At 42.9% G+C, this 19,922-nt stretch overlaps 1 protein-coding gene across 4 annotated transcripts in view; it reads left to right on the top strand.

Moving 5' to 3' along the window:
- Positions 1–1,369: 1,369 nt before the first annotated feature.
- The window catches only part of SOCS6 (suppressor of cytokine signaling 6), a 32,230-nt gene continuing 13,677 nt past the window's right edge, over positions 1,370–19,922 (top strand). The window contains exons 1-3 of one of the 4 annotated variants that reach the window (XR_009697325.1): positions 1,370–1,467; positions 6,551–6,739; positions 7,516–7,809. The gene's annotated coding sequence lies outside the window, so the exon portion shown is untranslated. Of the gene's footprint in view, positions 1,468–1,998; positions 2,132–6,550; positions 6,740–7,515; positions 7,810–19,922 lie in introns of those variants that run through there. The other 3 variants (XM_061169188.1, XM_061169189.1, XM_061169190.1) reach the window with 3 other exon arrangements.

The raw sequence follows: 19,922 nt of genomic DNA, 5'->3' as shown, positions 1-19,922 counted from the left end.
TCACCTTGGAACAACTTTAAGACTTTTTTCCCTAGCCTTGTTTCCTCCTTAAAAGGTCCATACTATTCAAGAAATACAAGTTTTAAAGCCAACAATTATTAAGTTAGATTTTTTTTTTTTCCAACAAAAGGTTTCACATATTTATTACTGAGCTACACAGTGAGCAGTGGTGAGGAAAGATCAAGAAAAGAGGAGAGAGCCATTCCATGTCTCCCATCAAACACAGGCAGCTGTTCCAGACACTAGTGATGTTCTGATACGGTAAGACGCAATTGACCTTGATAGCGTAAATGTGTGCCACTTCATATGTGAGGCTCCTTATAGACCCAGCTTGGTTCTTCTCCAATGCCTTCTCTTGGAGTTGTACCTGATTTTATTACCAGTTTTCATTGGAATCCACTGGAGAATGGGACGATTCTGCTTTTGTTTCTTGGCCAGGAATCGCTTGATCCTGAAGTCTTGTAAGAAGACATGGCGAGGAACAAATTCAACCGCACATAGGATGGCGGACAAGAGAAAAGAGCTTAAGTTAGATTTTAATGATACTTATCTTTAATCACTTTTCTTGGATGAAAAGAGAAATAAAAATGTTTCTGTTGCTTCTCATTGGCAAAAATCCAATCTGCTGTTATTGCTATATGTTGGGACGGTTCAGCCAATTTCCAAAGAAGTGAGTCAAGTCACCAACACGCAACTTTACGTCACACTACCTTGGAATTCGGCGGCGCAAACAATAGTGAACTATTCCTGCATAAAACCCCACTAACAAGGCCTAAATGGAAAAGCAGATGGCTTGAAACAAGGAATAAGTTTTCTTTTAATAAGCACATTCTACGGTTAAGCTAGACAAGGTGTGGGGAAGGGCTTCCCTCCCTGGCCCTGCTCGGGCGCGCGTGCTCGCCCGTCCCTCCGTCCCCGCGGGGACCGGGCCCGGGTCACCGCGCCAGGTGAGCGGACCTCGGCCGCGTGGAGGCCGCCGCCCGACCGCAGGGACAAGGGCAGGGCCGGCGGCCGAGGGCCGAGGACATCTTCCTTTCCGCGTCGGCCCGGCCGCCGAGGAGGGGAGGCTGCAAAGGCAGAGGCAGCACCGGACAAGCGGCCGGGCCAGCGGGCGCGGGCGGGGCGCGCCGGGCGGGCAGATGCCGGGACTCCGACTCCAGCGGGGGACCGGCCCCGCGGCCCCGCGGCGCCCCTGGCCCCGCCCCGCGCGCCCCCACCACCGCCCCCGCCGGCCCGCCCCCCGCGCCGACGCCCGCCGGCGCCGCGGGCCGAGTGGTGGGCGCGGAGCGGCCGGCTCGGCTACTCGGCTGCGGCTCCAGCTCGGGCCGGCGCCCGGCGCGCCCCTCCTGGAGGAGGAGGAGGAGGAGAAGGAGGAGGAAGGAGGCGGGAGGAGGAGTTGCGGGAAGGAGGGCCGAGCGCGGCAGTCGCGCCGGCGCTGGGCGAGGAAGCGGAGCGGGCGGCCGCCGGGTGAGCGTCTGCGGAGCCGAGTTGGAGGCTGGGTCCGGGCTCGGCTTCCCGCCCCCTCTCCTCGGGGGCCCGGGGAACCGGCCGCGGCGGTGCCCCTTCTCCTCCGGCCGGCGGGGCGGCTCCGGCGCGGAGGGGGTCGGGGAGGCCGCCCGGCGGGGAGCGGCGAGGGTCCCGGCGGCGTGAGGCCCTGCGCGCCTCCGCGGGTCCGCGGGCGGGGGCCGGGCCGGCGGGGAGCGGCGTCCGGGAAGCCGGGCCGGGGAGGGCCGAGGCCTGCTTCCGCCGCGCGCCGGCCGGACCCCTCGGCCTCTCGTCCGCCGCGCGCGCCGGGCCCGGGCCGCCGCCTTTGTTGCCCGCAGTCCGCCGGGGAGAGGCCGGGGCTCGGCAAGGCCTGGGGCGGCGGCGCGGGGCCTGCGCGCTCCGCAGCCCTTCGGCCGCGCTCGGACCCCCCGGGCTGGAGGCCGGCGGCCGCAGGGCGGGCTGGGGGCCGCAGGCCGCGCCCGTGTCGTCCCCGGGGGGTCGCGTCGGGCCGAGACGCCGGTCTGTTCCGCGCGTGGAGGCGCCGCCGGACCCTCGCGGGCTCGCGCGGGCGTGGGGACTGGGGATGTCAAGCCGCCCCCGAGACGGGCCTTGATTTTCAGTTTGCTTCAGGTGTTGACAACTTCAGGTACACCTTTGTGGTTCATTCTGGGTCAGAACTACTGACATTTCTCGGGGGCAGGTCCTGGCGCAGAACTTGGAATGTGTGCGGTCGTCTGTAGGCCACCGTAACATTTAGTCGGAATGTGGAATTTGGGGTTGCCATCCGTACTTTTTGGAATTCAGGGCCAGGTGGGAATATGTGGCAGAGCTCAGGCTTCCGGTAATGAAATATATAATGTTGAATTCAGTTCAGCAGATGTTTCTTGAACGTCTACCCCGGAAAAGGCGATATGCCGCTTTACTGGGTATGAGGACGGAGAACGTAGTAATCACAATTATAATGTGAATGGTTTCCGAATATGTTCTTCGTGGACCGTGTTCCTTGGAATAAAGATCTATGTGTATTCAAGCAAAAGTAAACTGCCATCTACTTCAAGATGAAATGTCTGAGGTTTTCTCAACTGTAGTAGGTGTACATTTATCCTATTTTTGTTAACCTAACAAATATCACAACATAAAATCTACTTAGCTTACTTGAATGAATGAATTTTAAGTGGACTGTTTAGTGCTGTGGGGAATCAGTTTTGTTTAGAAACACGAACGGCGGTTGTTTATCAAGTTTCACAGAGAAAACCCGAAAACATAGCCTGTGATCCGTTCCCCATGCTTTCTTATTTGTTTCTCAGTGCCGCATCAGGTAGCATGGATATGGTAAGTTTTGGAAGCCATTCCAGAATATACAGAACAGAATATGTGGCCTCAACCCTCTGGTTCCGCCATTGTCCCTAATGTTTCCTTGTTGTCTTTGGGGAAGCTGGCCCACTGACCTTGGGCTTAACTAGGATACTTAGAAGAACTCACCTGTGACTTGGCAAGTGCTTTCCACTGGTCTGGGTACGATCACCCAGATTATTCACCTGAACCTTTACCCTTTTTAGAGCTCCCTTCATCTCTTCTGAAACATTTTTTCCTTTTTTTTTTTTTTATGATCTTTAAATACCTCCTGAATTGATGGGAAGTACATGGCACTGCCCCTTTCCCTTCTTTTAGTGGGAAGATAGGCAGGCCTTAAACACGGCCTCTGCAGGACCCAGGGGCACACTCTTGGTGTCACCTGGCACCCTCCCCATAGCACCTTGCAGGGAGTGGCAGAGAAAGGGTTTGGGTGCCACTGACCTGGGCTGCAGCCAACCTGGGCTGTGCCATGACCTGGGAGGGAAACTCAGCTGTACTGAATGGATTCCTACTCATCTCATGGTCCTGAGTGCTCCTTTTAAAAAAAAATTTTTTTTTAATTTATTTACCTATTTGGTTGCACCGGGCCTTAGTTGCAGCAGGCGGGCTCCTTAGCGGCAACATGCGAACTCTTAGTTGTGGCGTGCATGCGGGATCTAGTTCCCTGACCAGGAATTGAACCCGGGCCCCCTGCACTGGGAGCACAGAGCCTTAACCACTGTGCAACCAGGGAAGTCCCTGAGTGCTCCTTTAATGGCCCTCTTCTTAGGGAACAGAAGGAAGCATCTTCTTAAGCCTGTCTTGTTGGGTAATGTCACTCTTCAGAGAAAACTCTGGTAGTTTTCTCCATTGTGGTCAGTTTTCAGGAAACTTTTGTGTTACTAACATTATCTCTTATTTTGCTCATAGAAGTGCCTATGTGATCTTATTTAAAAGTCATAACATACTCCAGAAAAGGGAATTGTTACGCCTATTTCTGAATTTGTGGCAGTTACTGTTATCACTCGCTTAAAAATACGCAGTCATGCAAAATGGATCAGTGCACACGCACATACACACACAAATATACTGAAGTATGAGGTCAAATACCCCACGTTATTTATAATCTCGAATAACTAATGGGTGTGTATGCATCTATTTTGATACTTAATAAGGGTAGGTAGGTAAATGACCTAGAGTTAAAAAGATCACCTTTTGCTGTTTTCTGCTTGTTGCATTTTATGGGAAATGAAGATTGTCTATTTCAGTTCTCTGTCCTCATCCCTGACCTCTTCCACTTTTGGAAATGACACGTCTGTGGCGCCTGGGTAATTCTGTAAAATTATTGCTTTTGCAAGGGAGAAATTTATAATATTAGTATGTGTCATAAAAAGGGGAAACTTTCTCGTATGACGCTTGATTGAAAGAGTTGTCCAGGTAGAGGAAGAGAGAAACAGCAGTGGGACATGTTTTAAAGTGTATTGAGGGCTTCCCTGGTGGCGCAGTGGTTGAGAATCTGCCTGCCAATGCAGGGGACACGGGTTCGAGCCCTGGTCTGGGAAGATCCCACATGCCGCGGAGCAACTAGGCCCGTGAGCCACAACTACTGAGCCTGCGCGTCTGGAGCCTGTGCTCCGCAACAAGAGAGGCCGCGATGGTGAGGGGCCCGCGCACCGCGATGAAGAGTGGCCCCCGCTTGCCGCAACTAGAGAAAGCCCTCGCACAGAAACGAAGACCCAGCACAGCTATAAATAAATAAATAAATAAATAATTAAAAAAAAAATCTTTAAAGTGTATTGAGAGTGAAATTGTCATTAATATTTTTATGGTTAATTTATTCTGCTGCACAACATGTTGGTTTAGCTAGTAAGTAGGGAAGGCTTTTGGACTGAGTGCACATTTTACCTTAAACCAACTTCCGAGTCATCTTTGATGATTCATACAAACACTACGTTTTACTTTGTTGTGACGTTTGTTTTGGGTGACCGTTGGTCTCGTTAATGTTTGAAGAATAGACAGACTTAGATAAAGTCATTTAAGACTTCCATTCTCCCTTTGCACACAGAGGACGTTTTAGAGGTGTTAGATCTTTAGGGAAGAGTGTACATTACTAGCTTTGTGACCTTGAACCCATTATATAACCCCTCTGAGTCTTATTCCTCATGTGGGGCTAAGGTGGGGATAATCTGTATCTGTCAGAGTTACTGTGAATACATGTATATTTGTTTAAAGTAAAATCCAAACTCTTTGCATCGACCACAAGACTTCTGCCTGGCTCTTCAGCGCACTTTGAACCACCTTCTCTCTGCCTTAGCACAAAGGTGTGCTCTAGCCTTTCTGTTCCTCAACATTCCAAGCTGCTTCTGGCTTCCTCCCCTTTGACACTTTTCCTGGACTGCTCTTCGGGGCTCCCCCTGTGGTTGGTTCATTCTCAGGGTCACCATCTCCGAGAAGCCTTCCCTGACCACCCTTCCTTCCAGCTCCTTCAGTAATCCCATTTTATCAATTCGTATGTTTCTGATACAACATTCATCACTAAGTTCCTTGTGGAGGGCGTGGGCTGTGGTCTTTCTCCTTTGTCTCCCTCGCACATGGCATGGAGCCTGGCCACTGAGTGGGGATGTGGTGTACAGAAAGCGCCTGTAGCTTTTACACGGTTGTCTGCATGTTAAAGGCAGAGATGTGCTGGCTGGATCTTAGACATCCGTTGGGTTTTTTGTGTTTTTTATTTATCCCTGGCTGAGTTGATCTGCTCGGCTGAATAAATCATAGCCCTGATAAGGCCAAAGTTCTTGAAACTACATGGCCCCAAATCCCCACACAGGGAGAACTGCATCTTCTTGTAGAACTGCGATGTGTGTCTGAATTCACTCACATACTCCACTGGCTGGTCGTGAAGGTGCACAGGCCTCTTGTCGCTTCTGGAAGCACGGTTAACTGGAGTGTGAGGAGAGTAACGGCCCCAGAGCACATTTCCCTTGATGTTGCCTTACAGAGCTTAGTAAGGTAAAACTTCAGTTGTCTGGAACCTCTGGCATCCTCAGAATTAAGCAGGAAGGAAGAACTCGTTAGGAATTAGACAAGCCAGAGACCTGGGCGACTCTGACTGCAGCTGGTGAAGGCAGTCTCTCATAGGGTTGCAGATCGAAGTTTGAATTTCAGCACTGTGATTTTATAGGGTAGGTTTTTAAAATAAAATCAAAGTCTTATTTGTCTTATCTGTAAAATAATCATGGTGCCTTCCTCAACATTGGTGTAATAATTGAGATAATGCATGTAAATGTATGAGTTCAGTGCCTGGCCTATAACAGATGCTAACAGTAATAATTAGTTTAAAAGGTACTGTGATTAGTTAAAAGGAGTATTCTGGTTAATCAGCAATATCTGCATAAGACTTGGTTTTTCTTGTTGAGGAAGCCCCGTGTGGGGAAGGGGTGTGAGACCAAAGAGACGAGAAAAATGGAAATAAAAGAGGAAGGAGAATGGGAGTCTACAGAAGTATGACTGGTGCAGCTACTAGAATTGTGAGGATTGCACACAGGTGCAGTGTAAGTAGCGGTGGGTTGACTGGCTCTGGGTCAGGGAAGTCAGGTGGTGGGAAATCTAGACCAGAACGGCATGTGGCCACCTGCAAGGCCCTGGGCGCTTGTTCTCCTACTGATTGTTTTAATATTGTCTTACAACTCTCAACAGCCATCACACTGAAATTTTTTCTTAAAATTATTAAAAGGGCATCACACTTGGAGACTATGTTTGGGGAGCGGTGGCTATCCCATTGTCCTTGGGAGCCGACTCTTGAGTAGTAGAGAAGAAGGAAAGAAGACAAGACCACATCTCTCTGAAGGCCTGGGAGACCAAGTTTCCTGAGCATCAGTAAACCCTGCAAGCGTCGCTATGCCGTCCTGAAATCTTCCAACAGGTAAATTTGATCATGTGAAGAGGTGTCTGTCTGTATACAGCATGAGATTATATTTAATGTACACACTTGTGTTTAAAGTGTCTCTTTTAAGAAGGCAGAGGACTATATGGCTCCTATTAGATAAAATTTCTATCAAAAACAATTTTAAGACTTTAATGTTACTCTTTAGAACGATTTAGAAAAGATGTATTCAGCATGTGCTCCAGATCACCTATTATTCAGTACTTACCGTGATAGACATTATTCTGGCCACACCAATGACACACTGGGTGGTGGAAGCAACAGGGTTAACACACTTTTAAAGTAAGATGAATTCTTACTGGTAGACTTGTTATTTCGTATGAGTTTCCTTTTGTTTTGATGTTTATAATAATGAAGGTGTTTGTTTTTAAACCTGAGTTTGGGTTTTAAAGGAAATATCATCATCCCTCTGACAGTAGTCATTTTTGTCTGTTGACATTGCTTTTAAAGTAAAAAATATATATATATTTAGGGAATAACATTATTACCAAATATCACTGACTGTCAGAATATGTAAGCATGTACCAAACATAGAATTGTATTAGGATTTAGTGGTTTTGTACATTGGCAGAACTACTGCCTTTTAGAATTAGAAGGAACCTTCTGATAACCTCATCCTTATGCAGATGATGAGGAAATTGAGCCTAAGAGTGGTTACGTAATTTACCCGAGTCACAAACCACATTGCTAACAGATTTTAGAATGCAGCTCTTTTCTTGCTATTGATGCAAGATGTTTTCATTTACTTCTGGTAGCCAGGAAATTTGGATTTCTGTCTTCATGGAGGACGTCACCGTTGAGCTGACTCTTGGAGGGTGTTTGGGAAGAGCTACAGACGGCAAGGACAGTATCCCAAACAGGCTGAGCTGTAGGAGCTATACCATCAGCCGAGAGATTCTTTTCTCTCCTCTCCTAAGTAGGGTTACCTGTTCTCGATTTCTTGGTTTACTTCCTTGATTTGATGGAACTTAACCTCCTAGTAGCTTCCTAGTAAGGTGATGGTGTGTGTGTGTGTGTGTTTGTGTGTGTGTGTGTGTGCGCGCGCATGTTTGAGACCTTGCATGTCAGAAAATGTCTATGTTCTAAATATTTGCTTTATAGCCTGACTGTATAGAATTCTAGGTTACTGTTTTAGTCAGCATGGAATAGGTTATGCTGCAATGGCAGATTAACTCTGAAATCTCAGTGCGTAGATAAATGCTTATTGCTTGGTTTCACCAAGTCTGCTGGGGGCCTGGGGCTTCTCTGGCATCTTCCTGCAGTTCCCCATCGTATCACCCCATGGCTCCGGGTTACCGCAGCAGGTGCAAAAGAGAGCTGACGGGTCACAAGCTGGCACTAAATATTTGGCCCAGAAGTGACACATGTCACGTGTGCTCACACTGCATTGGCCAGAACCGGTCATATGGCCCTGCAGGGGTGCGGGGAAACGTGGGGTGCTCAGAAGAGTTGTTGACGTGTGCCACATTGGAAGCAGCCTTCCTCCTGGAATTTCGAAGACATTGCTCCACTAACTTCCAGCTTTCAGTGTTATCACTGTGTCAGTTGCCATCTCTTTCCCAATCATTTGTATGTAAATTTTTTCTCTTTCTGGAAGCTTTATAGTATCTTTCTGTTATTGTCTAAATCTTAAAATTTCACCATGATGTGCCTGATTATTATTTTTTCTTCTTTGGGTGTACTGAGCATTCCATGGATTCTTCAGTGTGTAAACTTGTGTTCTTCAGTTCAGGGGAAAATTTAAAATTTTCTTTTGTAATGCTTTCCCCTTCATTTTCTTTCTTTTCCTGACTAAAGCTCTTTTTTTTGTTGGATGTGGGACCTCCTGGATTGATATATTAATTTTTTTTAGCCTTTTCTCAAATATTTAAGTCAGTTAATTTTCTGGTTCTTTTTTGGGGGGAGGAGTTTTTCAGTTTTTCTTCTGTTGAAGTTTTATTTTGGTTTATAGGAGTTTTTGTTTTCTAACTGTTCTACCCCCACTTTTTAATAAATAGCATCTGACTCTTGTTTCAGATTTGCGATATTTTTTCTTAGGCTTGTTTCTGTTGCCTTCCCTTCCAATAGGCTTAGATTTCAGCTTTCTCTCATTTGTTTAAGCCAGTTAACTCTGTTGTCATTTGTTTTCCAGTTTTCATTGTCCGTGTGTTTTTGTGTGCGTGTGTGTGGAGATAAAAAAGTATATGTTTCATTAGAAGCTCATCCAAAGTTTTTTTGTTCTTTTTAATAGTTTTTGTTTGTTTTGCTAGGATCAGTGAATATTAAAGTCTTTTACTTTGGGGGAAACCCAAATCTAATTTTTCTTTAAATAAAGGTTTTCAGTGTGTTTTCAGTTAGTGCTGTCATGAAGCCACACCTATGTCACTGAACTTTGTGTAACTTAATTTATGAAATGCCTGCTGATCTATGGTGGGTAACATGAATTATTTTTAAGTTGGATCATTTTAAAAGCGTCAAGAGATCCCCTGTTTGGCAGCCTATAATAAGTGATTACTTTTGACAATTAAGTTATCATTTTACAGTGTGTATAACCTTTTCCATTTTGTAAGATTTTTATATTTGCTTAATAGGGCTGTATCGTTCATTTGAATAATTATTGCACTGCAGGATGCCCTTTATCGCTAATGATCAGTGAATGTGGTTTACATTCACTCTTACTATACATTTAATAAATCTTCTGTGGATTACTTTTTGTACCCCAAATCTGCTCTTCTTTATTAGGTATACTTATATAAAATGAAGAAAAGATTGTTTTAACTAAAATCTCTTATTCTCTAATGCAGATTGAATGAAAAACTCTTACATATTCTATGCAAAAGCATTTGAACACATAATTGACACATTACATTTTAAATTGGAGCTTTGTGTTAAGACCTAAAGGCTGAAAGCAGTCAAAGCAATTGCTTTACTTTTCAATTATTTTTATGTGCATGTTGCCATTAGGAGTTAAAATTTTTTGCTTTAGTAGTTCATTATATTTAAGAGACTTTATGTATGAACAAATTTTGAAGAAAGAAAAGTAGAGAAGGAACTCCATCATTATACTGTTTGGTACAGTACCCCTGTCCCAGAATAAAAATAAACAGCAAACAGATATTTGGGCTCTACTTAATTGTCAACAGTTTGTCAAAAAATTCTCAAAGGATCTTACCTACTTCGTAGTTTAACCAATAGTTTAATACTTTCTTATAGGCAGTGGAAGTGGTGAGACTAGGGATTTACTATGGTTTTAGCTAAAATATTGGTAAGTTCCTGGAAAGGTGTAAAAATGTATACATTTAAAAAATTAGCATGTATATACATAAAGACAGTAATGAATTGGTAATAGGTGTACTACTTTTTAAATACAACATGTTAAAATCTGAATCAAAAAATTGAGAGTGAGTTTATTTCATTAATCAAATCTTATAAGCCAGCTCCATTAACAGTTTAAATGATTGAATTTATGAACATTTGTTTTATATTCAATTTAATAGGAATGTGTTGAACACAGTTATAGGAAAAGATACTTAGAAGTGCTCACAAAGAAGTTCTCTACAGGTTAAATTTCTAAGTCTCTGCATATTTTTGTTTTCATTGAATCAGATAATTTTAGAGCTTGATGTGTTTTAGAGATCAACCTCTTTATTTTATATGGGGAATCTGAGACTCACTCAGTGTCACATAGCACACTTAGTGCTACATTGTATTTTTGTATCTAGCCCACAAAGTGGGATTTGAATCACTTGAAAATTTATTAGGCCTAGAGTCTGTCATACAGAGTGAAGTAAGTCAGAAAGAGAAAAACAAATACCATATGCTAACACATATATATGGAATCTAAAAAAAAATGGTTTTGATGAACCTAGGGGCAGGACAGGAATAAAGACGCAGATGTAGAAAGTGGACTTGAGGACACGGGGAGGGGGAAGGGTAAGCTGGGACGAAGTGAAAGAGTAGCACTGACATATATACATTACCAAATGTAAAATGGATAGCTAGTAGGAAGCAGCCACATAGCACAGGGAGATCAGCTTGGTGCTTTGTGACCACCTAGAGGGGTGGGATAGGGAGGGTGGGAGGGAGACGCAAGAGGGGGGAGATATGGGGATGTATGTATATGTATAACTGATTCACTTTGTTATACAGCAGAAACTAACACACCATTGTAAAGCAATTATACTCCAATAAAGATGTTAAAAAAAGAAAATTTATTAGAGCGTTTGCTGTAATTATAAATTCATTCTTAATTTTAAATTGTATGGCAACTTTAAGTCCACTTTTCTTAACTTAATTATGTTTAAATGTCTCTATCTACCTTTGTAGCCATGCAAATATTCATATTGCTTTTTTAAAAAATAAATTTATTTATTTTAAATTTATTTTTGGCTGTGTTGGGTCTGTTGCTGCGCGTGGGCTTTCTCTAGTTGCGGTGGTTTCTCTTGTTGTGGTGCGCGGGCTTCTCACTGCGGTGGCTTCTCTTGTTACGGTGGCTTCTCTTGTTGCAGAGCACGGGCTCTAGGTGTGTGGGCTTCAGGAGTCGTGGTACGTGGGCTCAGTAGTTGTGGCTCGCGGGCTCTAGAGCGCAGGCTCAGTAGTTGTGGCGCACGGGCTTAGTTGCTTCGCGGCATGTGGGGTCTTCCCGGACCAGGGCTCGAACCCGTGTCCCCTGCATTGGCAGGCGGATGCTTAACCACTGTGCCACCAGGGAAGTCCCCATATTGCTTTTTAAAATAAAGCTTATTGTGTGAAGATCCAGAGGATCTAAAAAAAGTGAAAGCAATTCTATTACATTTAGTACATTTCAGTTATTTAGCGAGGAGTTGGAGATTTTACCCTCCTTGCAAGCTATCAAGTTAGCCAGGAACAGTTTCATGGTTGCTGCCAGAAGACATGAGACTCCTGGGTCAGAGATAAAGGACTTTGTTACTCAGGATAGTGACAGGCATGTCATGCCAGTTCCCTGAGCACCAGTGCAGTGTTGAGAGAAGACTGGGGTGGGGGCGGGGACAGAGGGGAAAACAGGGAACTAATTAGAAGGCCGTTGCAGTGATGCAGGCAAGGTAGGACAGCAGCTTGGTCCAGTGTGGTGATTGGACCCCAAAGTGATTGGATTTTGCGTATATTCTGAAGATAGGAATTGAGATTTTGTGACCTATTGCAGCGGTCCCCAACCTTTTTGGCACCAGGGACCGGCTTCATGGAAGGCAGTTTTTCCACGGACGCGGGGCTGGGGCTGGCGGTGTGGGAGGTGTTACGGTTCAGGCGGTGACGCGAGCGACGATGACGGGCAGCGGCAGATGAAGTGAAGGCAGATGAAGCTTCGCTCGCTCGCCCACCGCTTACCTCCTGCTGTGCGGCCCGGTTCCTAAGAGGCTGAGGACCGGTATCAGTCCGAGGCCCGGGGGTTGGGAACCCCTGAGCTATTGGATGTGGAGTGAGAGAAAGAAAAGCCATGGGTGATTCTGAAGGTTTTGATCTGAGCAGTTGGTAGAACGGAGTAACCATAAATGAAAGTGGGAAAAACTGCAGGTAGAGCAGGTTTGGGGGTGGGATGGGAAAAATCCAGAGTTTAGTTTTGAACATGCTAAGTCTCAGATATCTGTAAGATAGCGCAGCAGCGAAGTCGAGAGGGGAGTTGACTATGACTGGGCTAAATAAAGAGATAAAAGTTTGGGAGTGGATGACGCATCGTTATTCCGTGCATGAGAATGCGTGACGTTGCTGAGGGACGTGAGTGTAGATGGAGAAGAAATGACCGGGGTCTGAGTGCAGGGTGCCCCAACATTAAGAGATCAGAGGCTGAGTGTCTGAGGGGTGACCAGCTGTGTCAGATGCTGCTGGTAGAGTGTGTAAGATCAGGACTGAGAGCCGGTGCTGGATTTGCAGTGGAGACGTTATGAGTGACCTTGGCAAAAGCAGGTTCTGTGTAATGGTGGTGTACTAGGTCTCTGGCTTGGGTTTAAGAGAAAATGGGAGAAAAGGAATTGTAGGTCTCAAGTATGCATGATTTTCCCAAGGCATTTTGCTGCAGGGGGGATTGAAGAGGTAGAACCATAGATTGTGGGGAAAGTGGGGTCAGGACAAGTTTATTTGTATCCGTGAGAAGTGACATTTTTAGGAGTGATCCCGTAGAGGGAAAGTTTTGGAAGGGGAGGGAGACCAAGCGCACCAGTGGAGGGGGCCCTGTAGAAAGGTGCGTGGATGTATATAATCAAAGGATGGATATGGGATGATGTGGTGTTGGAGTCTGCAGTTTTCTTCTGAAGTTCTTCATTTTCTCTGTGAAATAGGACACAGGGCCACCCGCTGAGCTTGAAGATGGGGGAGTAGGTGTTGGAGGTATGAGGAAAGATGTGACTTGGTCGGCAAGGAAAGCGAGAGGTGAATGGACCAGGGGAACGTGGTTTGCTTTCCAGGCGGCATTAAGGCTCCCTCTGAGGTTCATGGTGATGACTACAAAGTGAGACCAGCCAGAGTGGTCACGTGTTTCTCCAGCCATGTTCCCTGTAAGGGTGCAGGCGTGGCGCAGGGAGAGTCGGATTTAACGGGAGTTGTGGTTTTGCCAGGGGAGTTTTTCAGAGTGAGAATGGGGGAAGGGAATTGAAGGGACGAGCTGGGGAATGATGGTTATTAATCATGGGATATAAGCTGAAGTAGGGAGGGAGGAGGGTCGTTGAAGAGCCTGGTGGGGTTATCACTCTTAGCATTTAAACTTTGACTATTTCATACACCAAATAAAAAGTAGCGTCAGATTTGCAGAAAGTTATCTTAAGTGGGCTGAGGAGGAGGGGGCTGTCTAGTTTGTAATAAAACAAAAATAACGCAGTATTCTTATCTATTGATTTACTTCTCTGTTTGGTGGTCATGCCATGTACGAAAGCCAAGAAAAGACCTTGCATTCTGCTCTGACCTGATGGATCTACTCAGCCATTCCCTTTTAAAAAGTACCTTAAGAACAAACAAATATACAGACTTTATTCTTATAAAAACACTCCATGTTTATTATAGAATATTTTGAAAATAAGGTATTGAAAATAATATTTACAGAGTCTTCTATGATCCAGTTGACAGTTATGCTGTATTTCTTTCTGGTCTGATTTTCCTCCCTATTCTTTCTACATAATCGAGGCCACACTTTACATAAGATTTTGTTTCCTGTGTTTTTGCACTTAACAAATGAACAATATGAACTTTTCCCCCATGTTATTTTTAACTGTATAAGTATCAATTTTAGTGGTTCCCTAAAGTTCCATTGTGTAGATGTGTAAGAATTTTGTTTACGGTTCTCATAATGTTGGAAATTAGAACGTTTCTGGTTTTTTAAATTTAAATTTATTTTTCACCACATAATCAGGGGACATTGTTATGTTTTGTTTTCATAGTCAAGATTTATAAAAGTAGCATTATTGGGTCAAAGAGTATGAATATTCTTAAGAGTTGCATATAGCCAAGTGATTTTTTACAACTATATTAAGACATTTTTAAGTAGGAAATATCATCATTTAGAAAAATCTTTGCTGATTTGACTTGTGAAAAATCACTACTATTTTAATTTGCATTTCTTTGATTCTTATGAGGGTCAGTGTTTTTCTGTGAATGTGTTGAGCCAATTGGTTATCCCTGTGGAAAATGCAAATTAATCCCTACCTCACACGTAAGTCAGTACTAACCAAGTATTAACCAAGGACTTACATGTGAAAGGCAGAACTTTTAATACTTTTTTATAGGAAATAACAGGAGATACATGCTTTCATTGTTGGCAGAATTTCTTAAGACAATAGAAGCGGCCTACAATGAGGGAAGACTTACAAATTCGACTAAAATACAGTGAGAAACTTAAGTTCTTCAAGACACCACAAAAAGAATAAAACGTCAATGCACAAGTACTATACAGCGGTAGAAAGAAGAAAGTAGATGATCTGTATAAACTGATATGGAGTGATTCCTAGGGGTCTGAAATTACCTGCCTTTTCATAAATCTTTGTTTTCTGTATATCTAGTCAAGCATTTTAATCATTCTTTCCTGTAATAAGGAAAAAAGAAAAATGTTTAAAAGCCAACTCATTTTACGTTGCCACCAGTGATGTAGGAGGGTTCCAGTTTCTCTACATTCTTGCTAAGGCTGGGTCTTGTCCTTCTAGTGGGTGGGTGGTGGTATCTCATTGTGGTTTTCATTTACATTGTCCTCATGACCAGTAGTGTTAAGCACCTTTTCATGTGCTTACTGGCCATTTGTATGTCTTTGGTAAAAGGTCTTATTTAAGTCTTTTGCCCATTTAAAAACAGGTTATTTATCTTTCATTCAGTCTTAAAGAGTTCTTTATGTATTTGTTTTGGGTACAAGTCCTTTATCAGATATATGGTATGCAAATATTTCCTCCCAGTCTGTGGCTTTTCTTTCCTCTTAATGATGCATTTTGCAACACAAAAGTCTATAATTTTAATGAAGTCCCAATGTTCACTGGTTTTTATGAATAAGCTTCTCAGTTGTATGCTGTTAGTTTATCTCCAAAATGCTGAAATGGTTGCTTTTGACAGTTTGGCCCAGCTTTATAGTTGCTTTTTACAGAGGGGATTTATTAGCTTCCCTTTCCATCATGCCAGAAGTGGATCCCCCTTGGTATATACTTTTTAATTCCTCTTTTCAGATGAGGAAACTGAGGCATGGATGCCCAAGATCATTGGGCAGTGGTGGCTGTGATTTGAACTCGGGCAGGATGGCTGCAGGGTCTCTGCTCAGAACCACAAGGCTCTGTCCTCCCAGGCTCCATATTGTGTTAACACAGATAAAGTGACACGTGACAGGAAACTGCCAACGGTCAGCTCTTGTGTCTATTGCTTGGCAACTTCCTTTGTGACTTTGGGCCAATTGTTAAACATTCTAAGGTTTCCTTTACTCTTCTATAAAATGGAGATAAAGATAGGACCTTCGAAATAGAGTTCTTGTGAGGATTCAAGGAGATTAGTGTGCATTTTAGCGCATAGTAACCTCCTAGTGGGTGGTGCTTGTGGTGGTGTTAGTAGCCGTAGTGACAGGACACCTCCCCTCTTCCTCCTGGTGTGAGTTAGGTCTCTCTGAATGATGGATGCATCCTAAATGTGTTCCTTTTACAACCCTTCTGCAAATGCTTGCTTACTTAAATTCTCTACTAGAATCTAAGGGCCTGGAGGGTAAGGACTTTATCTTTCATCCCTGTGTTTTTACTGTGGTTTGTAGCTATCTCCTTATACTGTTCAAGGAAGTGCAGTGTTTTATCAGTGTCAAGACAAGTATGTGAGCTGGAGTGATAAATACTGTAGGAGAGGGAGGCAAAGAGGTGGGCATAGTTAAGGAAGCATACAGAAATTGTAGTGAATGATGAGAACCACTTGTATGGAGTGAACTCAGTGGTACCGAGGTTGTTTGATGTCAGGGATTTGGCTGGATCAGGTGTTCATTCCTGGTGTTCGTAGGGATCAGAGCTGCTGGGAGAGTCTGGGTTGTGAACAGGAAGCAAAAGACTGAAAGAAGAGAGTGCGGTATATGGAATGAGACAAGGCAAGGTGCAAAGGGGAAGTTGGATCAGGAGATTAGAAGCTGGGGAGAATTGGGAACAGTTTAAGCAGGTTTAGAGAGATGGATGATTAAGGAAAGCTGTTGAGACCTTACCTTTGACCCTGAGGGCATCAGAGTCCCGCTTTTCATGACACCAGGTGGCTGAAACACACAGGCACACATTCCTTTACACAGGCTGCAGATTTTCTTTTGTAAGGGGAGAGGGTGGCCATTGTTCTGTCGTAAAGTGAAACCTGCTCCATTGCTACAGGAAGATCTACTGTAGAAAATGTATGTCTTGCATGTAGGGCTTCCTGATCCCATTTCCTATTCACTAGAAGTGTAATCACTGATACTTGGGTATTCTTTGAGACATTTACTGTACATATTTAGGCATATAAATAAATACACAGGGCTTCCCTGGTGACGCAGTGGTTGAGAATCTGCCTGCCAATGCAGGGGACACGGGTTCGAGCCCTGGTCTGGGAAGATCCCACATGCCGCGGAGCAGCTAGGCCCGTGAGCCACAACTACTGAGCCTGCGCGTCTGGAGCCTGTGCTCCGCAACAAGAGAGGCCGCGATGGTGAGAGGCCCGTGCACCGCGATGAAGAGTGGCCCCCACTTGCCGCAACTAGAGAAAGCCCTTGCACAGAAACGAAGACCCAACACAGCCATAAATAAATAAATAAATAAATAAATAAATTAAAACTTAAAATAAATAAATACACAAATGGGATCATATTTGCATTTTATTTTGTAACTTGCCTTTTTCCAACAATATATCTTAGACCCCTTTCTTTATATAATATTCCGTCGTATTGATAGATTAAATTTATTATACTAGTCCACTGATTTTTGATGTGTATTTTTATTGTTGCTCCCTGATATTTAGATTAATTCCACATTTTTACCAAAATGAATTATGCAGCAAAAGTCTTGTGTAGTGATTAAGTGGACTCGTTCTGTAGAATCAGTTGTGTGATCTTAGGCAAGTGCTGTGATCTCTGCCTCAGCGTCCCCATTTATGCAATGGGAATGTTACTATTGTTACGACTGCCTTTAGCTGCAAGCACCTGTATAGCTTACTGTGTGGTAAGCATTTTTTAAGGACATCACATTTATGAACACATTTAAATCTCACAACTAACTTGCATGATTGATACTGTTATTTCTAAGATAACACACTGATAAAAGGTGGACCTGGGATATACGTGAACTCGTGCATTCTGGTTTCAGAGGAGTGCTTCCCACTGTGCTATACTTCTTGTGCCTAGTACCAAACTCACTGGGTTATCAGGATTAAACGAGATGCAATGTATTCCAAAGGCTTAACCCAAGGCCTGGCACATATTAGGCCAATATGCGGCCTATATTTACCAATAGTAGGCCATTACTAGGTAAATGATCAAGTAATATTAGTTTTTTTTTTTTTTAATTCTGTAGAGAACATTGTTTTCCATATGTTCCTGTTTTTGGCATGAATATGGATCCAAAAGACAAATTCCTAATAGCATAATTATTGGTTAAAGCATATGTGAATTTTAAAATTTTGATAAATATTTTCAAATAATCCTCCACAAGTTGTACCAATTTGCACTTCAACAATTAGTTATCAGTGCTAGTTTCCCACACCTTTGCCAACGTTGTTATTTAGTCTTTTCAAACTCATTGGTGAAAGATATTATCTTGTTTTGCTTTGAATTTCCTTTTTAGTGAATTTTTAAGGTTGATATACAGTTTACGTACAGTGAAACTCACCCTTTATAGTGTACAGTCTGTTGAGTTTATACAAATGCATTCCGTCATGTAACCACCATCACAATCTCATTGTAGAACAGTTCCCATCACGCCCAAATTCCTTTAATTTCTTTGTGGTGAATGAGTTGAGAATCTTCTAGGGTGTTGATTGGCCACTTGAATTCATTTTCTCCCTCTCTTGCTTGCTTGATTTCTCTCTTGTTTTCTTGACTTCTTTTCTTCCATCGTTCTTTTTGTGTGAACTGTTCCTTTGTATATTTTGCCCGTTTGCTTATAGGATTGTGTGCCTTTCTCTTACTGATTTCTAAGAGTATGGTCTATGTGACAGAAATTAATCCTTGGTCATATGTGTTGGCAGTTTTCCTCCAGTTTGTTTTTTGGCTTTATTTATGCCATTTTTTGGCTATCCAGAAATTTATACATTTTGCATTGTTACATTTGTCGATCTTTTTCTTTATGGAGTCAAGGTTTTATGTTGTGCATAGAAAGTCTTTCTTGCAGTGCAGGTTTTTTAAGAGTTTCCTTCAACTTTCATTTATTTATTTATTTTGTTTGCATATTTGATCCTTCTGGAATTTATTTTTACGTAAGAAATAAAGTCAGAGTCTTGCTTTCCCCATCACTCCCAAATGGTTTTCCAACCTACTCTCATCGTTTCTTTAATAACCCACCTTTCCTCCGGTAGTTCAACCTGCCTTCTTAGTTACAGAGCCTTTCCTATGTGTCTGGTCTGTTTCTTGACTTCTAGTCTTTGTCTCTCCAGGTTTAAGCGCTCACAGTGTGTTCTGACATCCAGTGAAGCTCATCCTCCTTCATTTGTCCTTTAGGATTTTCCTTACTCTTTTCATTGTTTATATGTCAGAGTTAACTTCAATATCATTTTGTCAGGTTTCTTGCAAAGACATCGTTGATGTTTTCATGGGATCTTGAATTAATATTTTGACAGAATTGAATTGTTTTATTGAAGAACAAGATAAGTCTTTCTATATATTTAGATCTCTTATGATCCTCTGAGGAGTTTTAGAGTTTTTCATGAAGTTCTGGACATTTAAAAAATTAATTTCATCTTTTTAAAAACTGTTATAAGTAGAATCTAGTCTTTTATTATATTTTCTTACCAGCTTTTAAAAAATATAGAATTACTAGTGATTTTTACATGTACATTTTGTAAGCAGTTACTTAACTGAGTTTTCTTCTTTCCCCCCTAATAGTTTCTCAGCTGCATCTGTTGTATTTCCAGATATTCATTCAATCATGTCACTTGTAAATAATGACAATTTGTCTCCTCCTCTCCAATATTTATACTTATTTCTTACTCTTGTCTAATTAATTGGCTAATATGTTAAAAATAATGCTAATTAATAGTATTGATAATTGGCATCCTTGTTGCTGGCTTTCAGCATTTCTTCATTATTCATCATGGCTCATAGTTTTGTTATATGTATCATGTTAAATGTCCATCTATTTCTACTAATAAATTTACAAATATACAGCCATGCTAGCCATCCTGGGATGTACCTTATCTAGTTGAATTGTTTCCCCCCACTACTCTGAATGTTTGCGGATGTTTAAGATCTCTGTTTCGGTGTTCATAAGTGAGATTGGTGTTTTGGATTTTTAGAATTTGTTGCCTTTGTCCAGTTTCTGTATCAATGTTCTTTTGACTTCAAAAATAAATTTGGGAGCCTTTTTTTTTTCCTTGCTATGCCCTGAAGTAGTTTAGTGAGTATTGGACATATATCTTTAGTGACTTGTCACTTTTTCTCCCCAAGGGAAGAGAGGGCCATGGTAGTTCTTGGATAGCTTTCTCAGGTTCTTTGACAACTGTTAGCCTCTTTTGGATTCCTACCTCTTCTGATACAAATTTTGGTAATATATATTTGCCA

This window comes from Eubalaena glacialis, chromosome 15, assembly GCF_028564815.1.
Source record: "Eubalaena glacialis isolate mEubGla1 chromosome 15, mEubGla1.1.hap2.+ XY, whole genome shotgun sequence".
Lineage (NCBI taxonomy): Eukaryota > Metazoa > Chordata > Mammalia > Artiodactyla > Balaenidae > Eubalaena > Eubalaena glacialis.
Note: the sequence above shows the minus strand (reverse complement) of the source record. Positions and strands in the feature narration are given on the sequence as shown.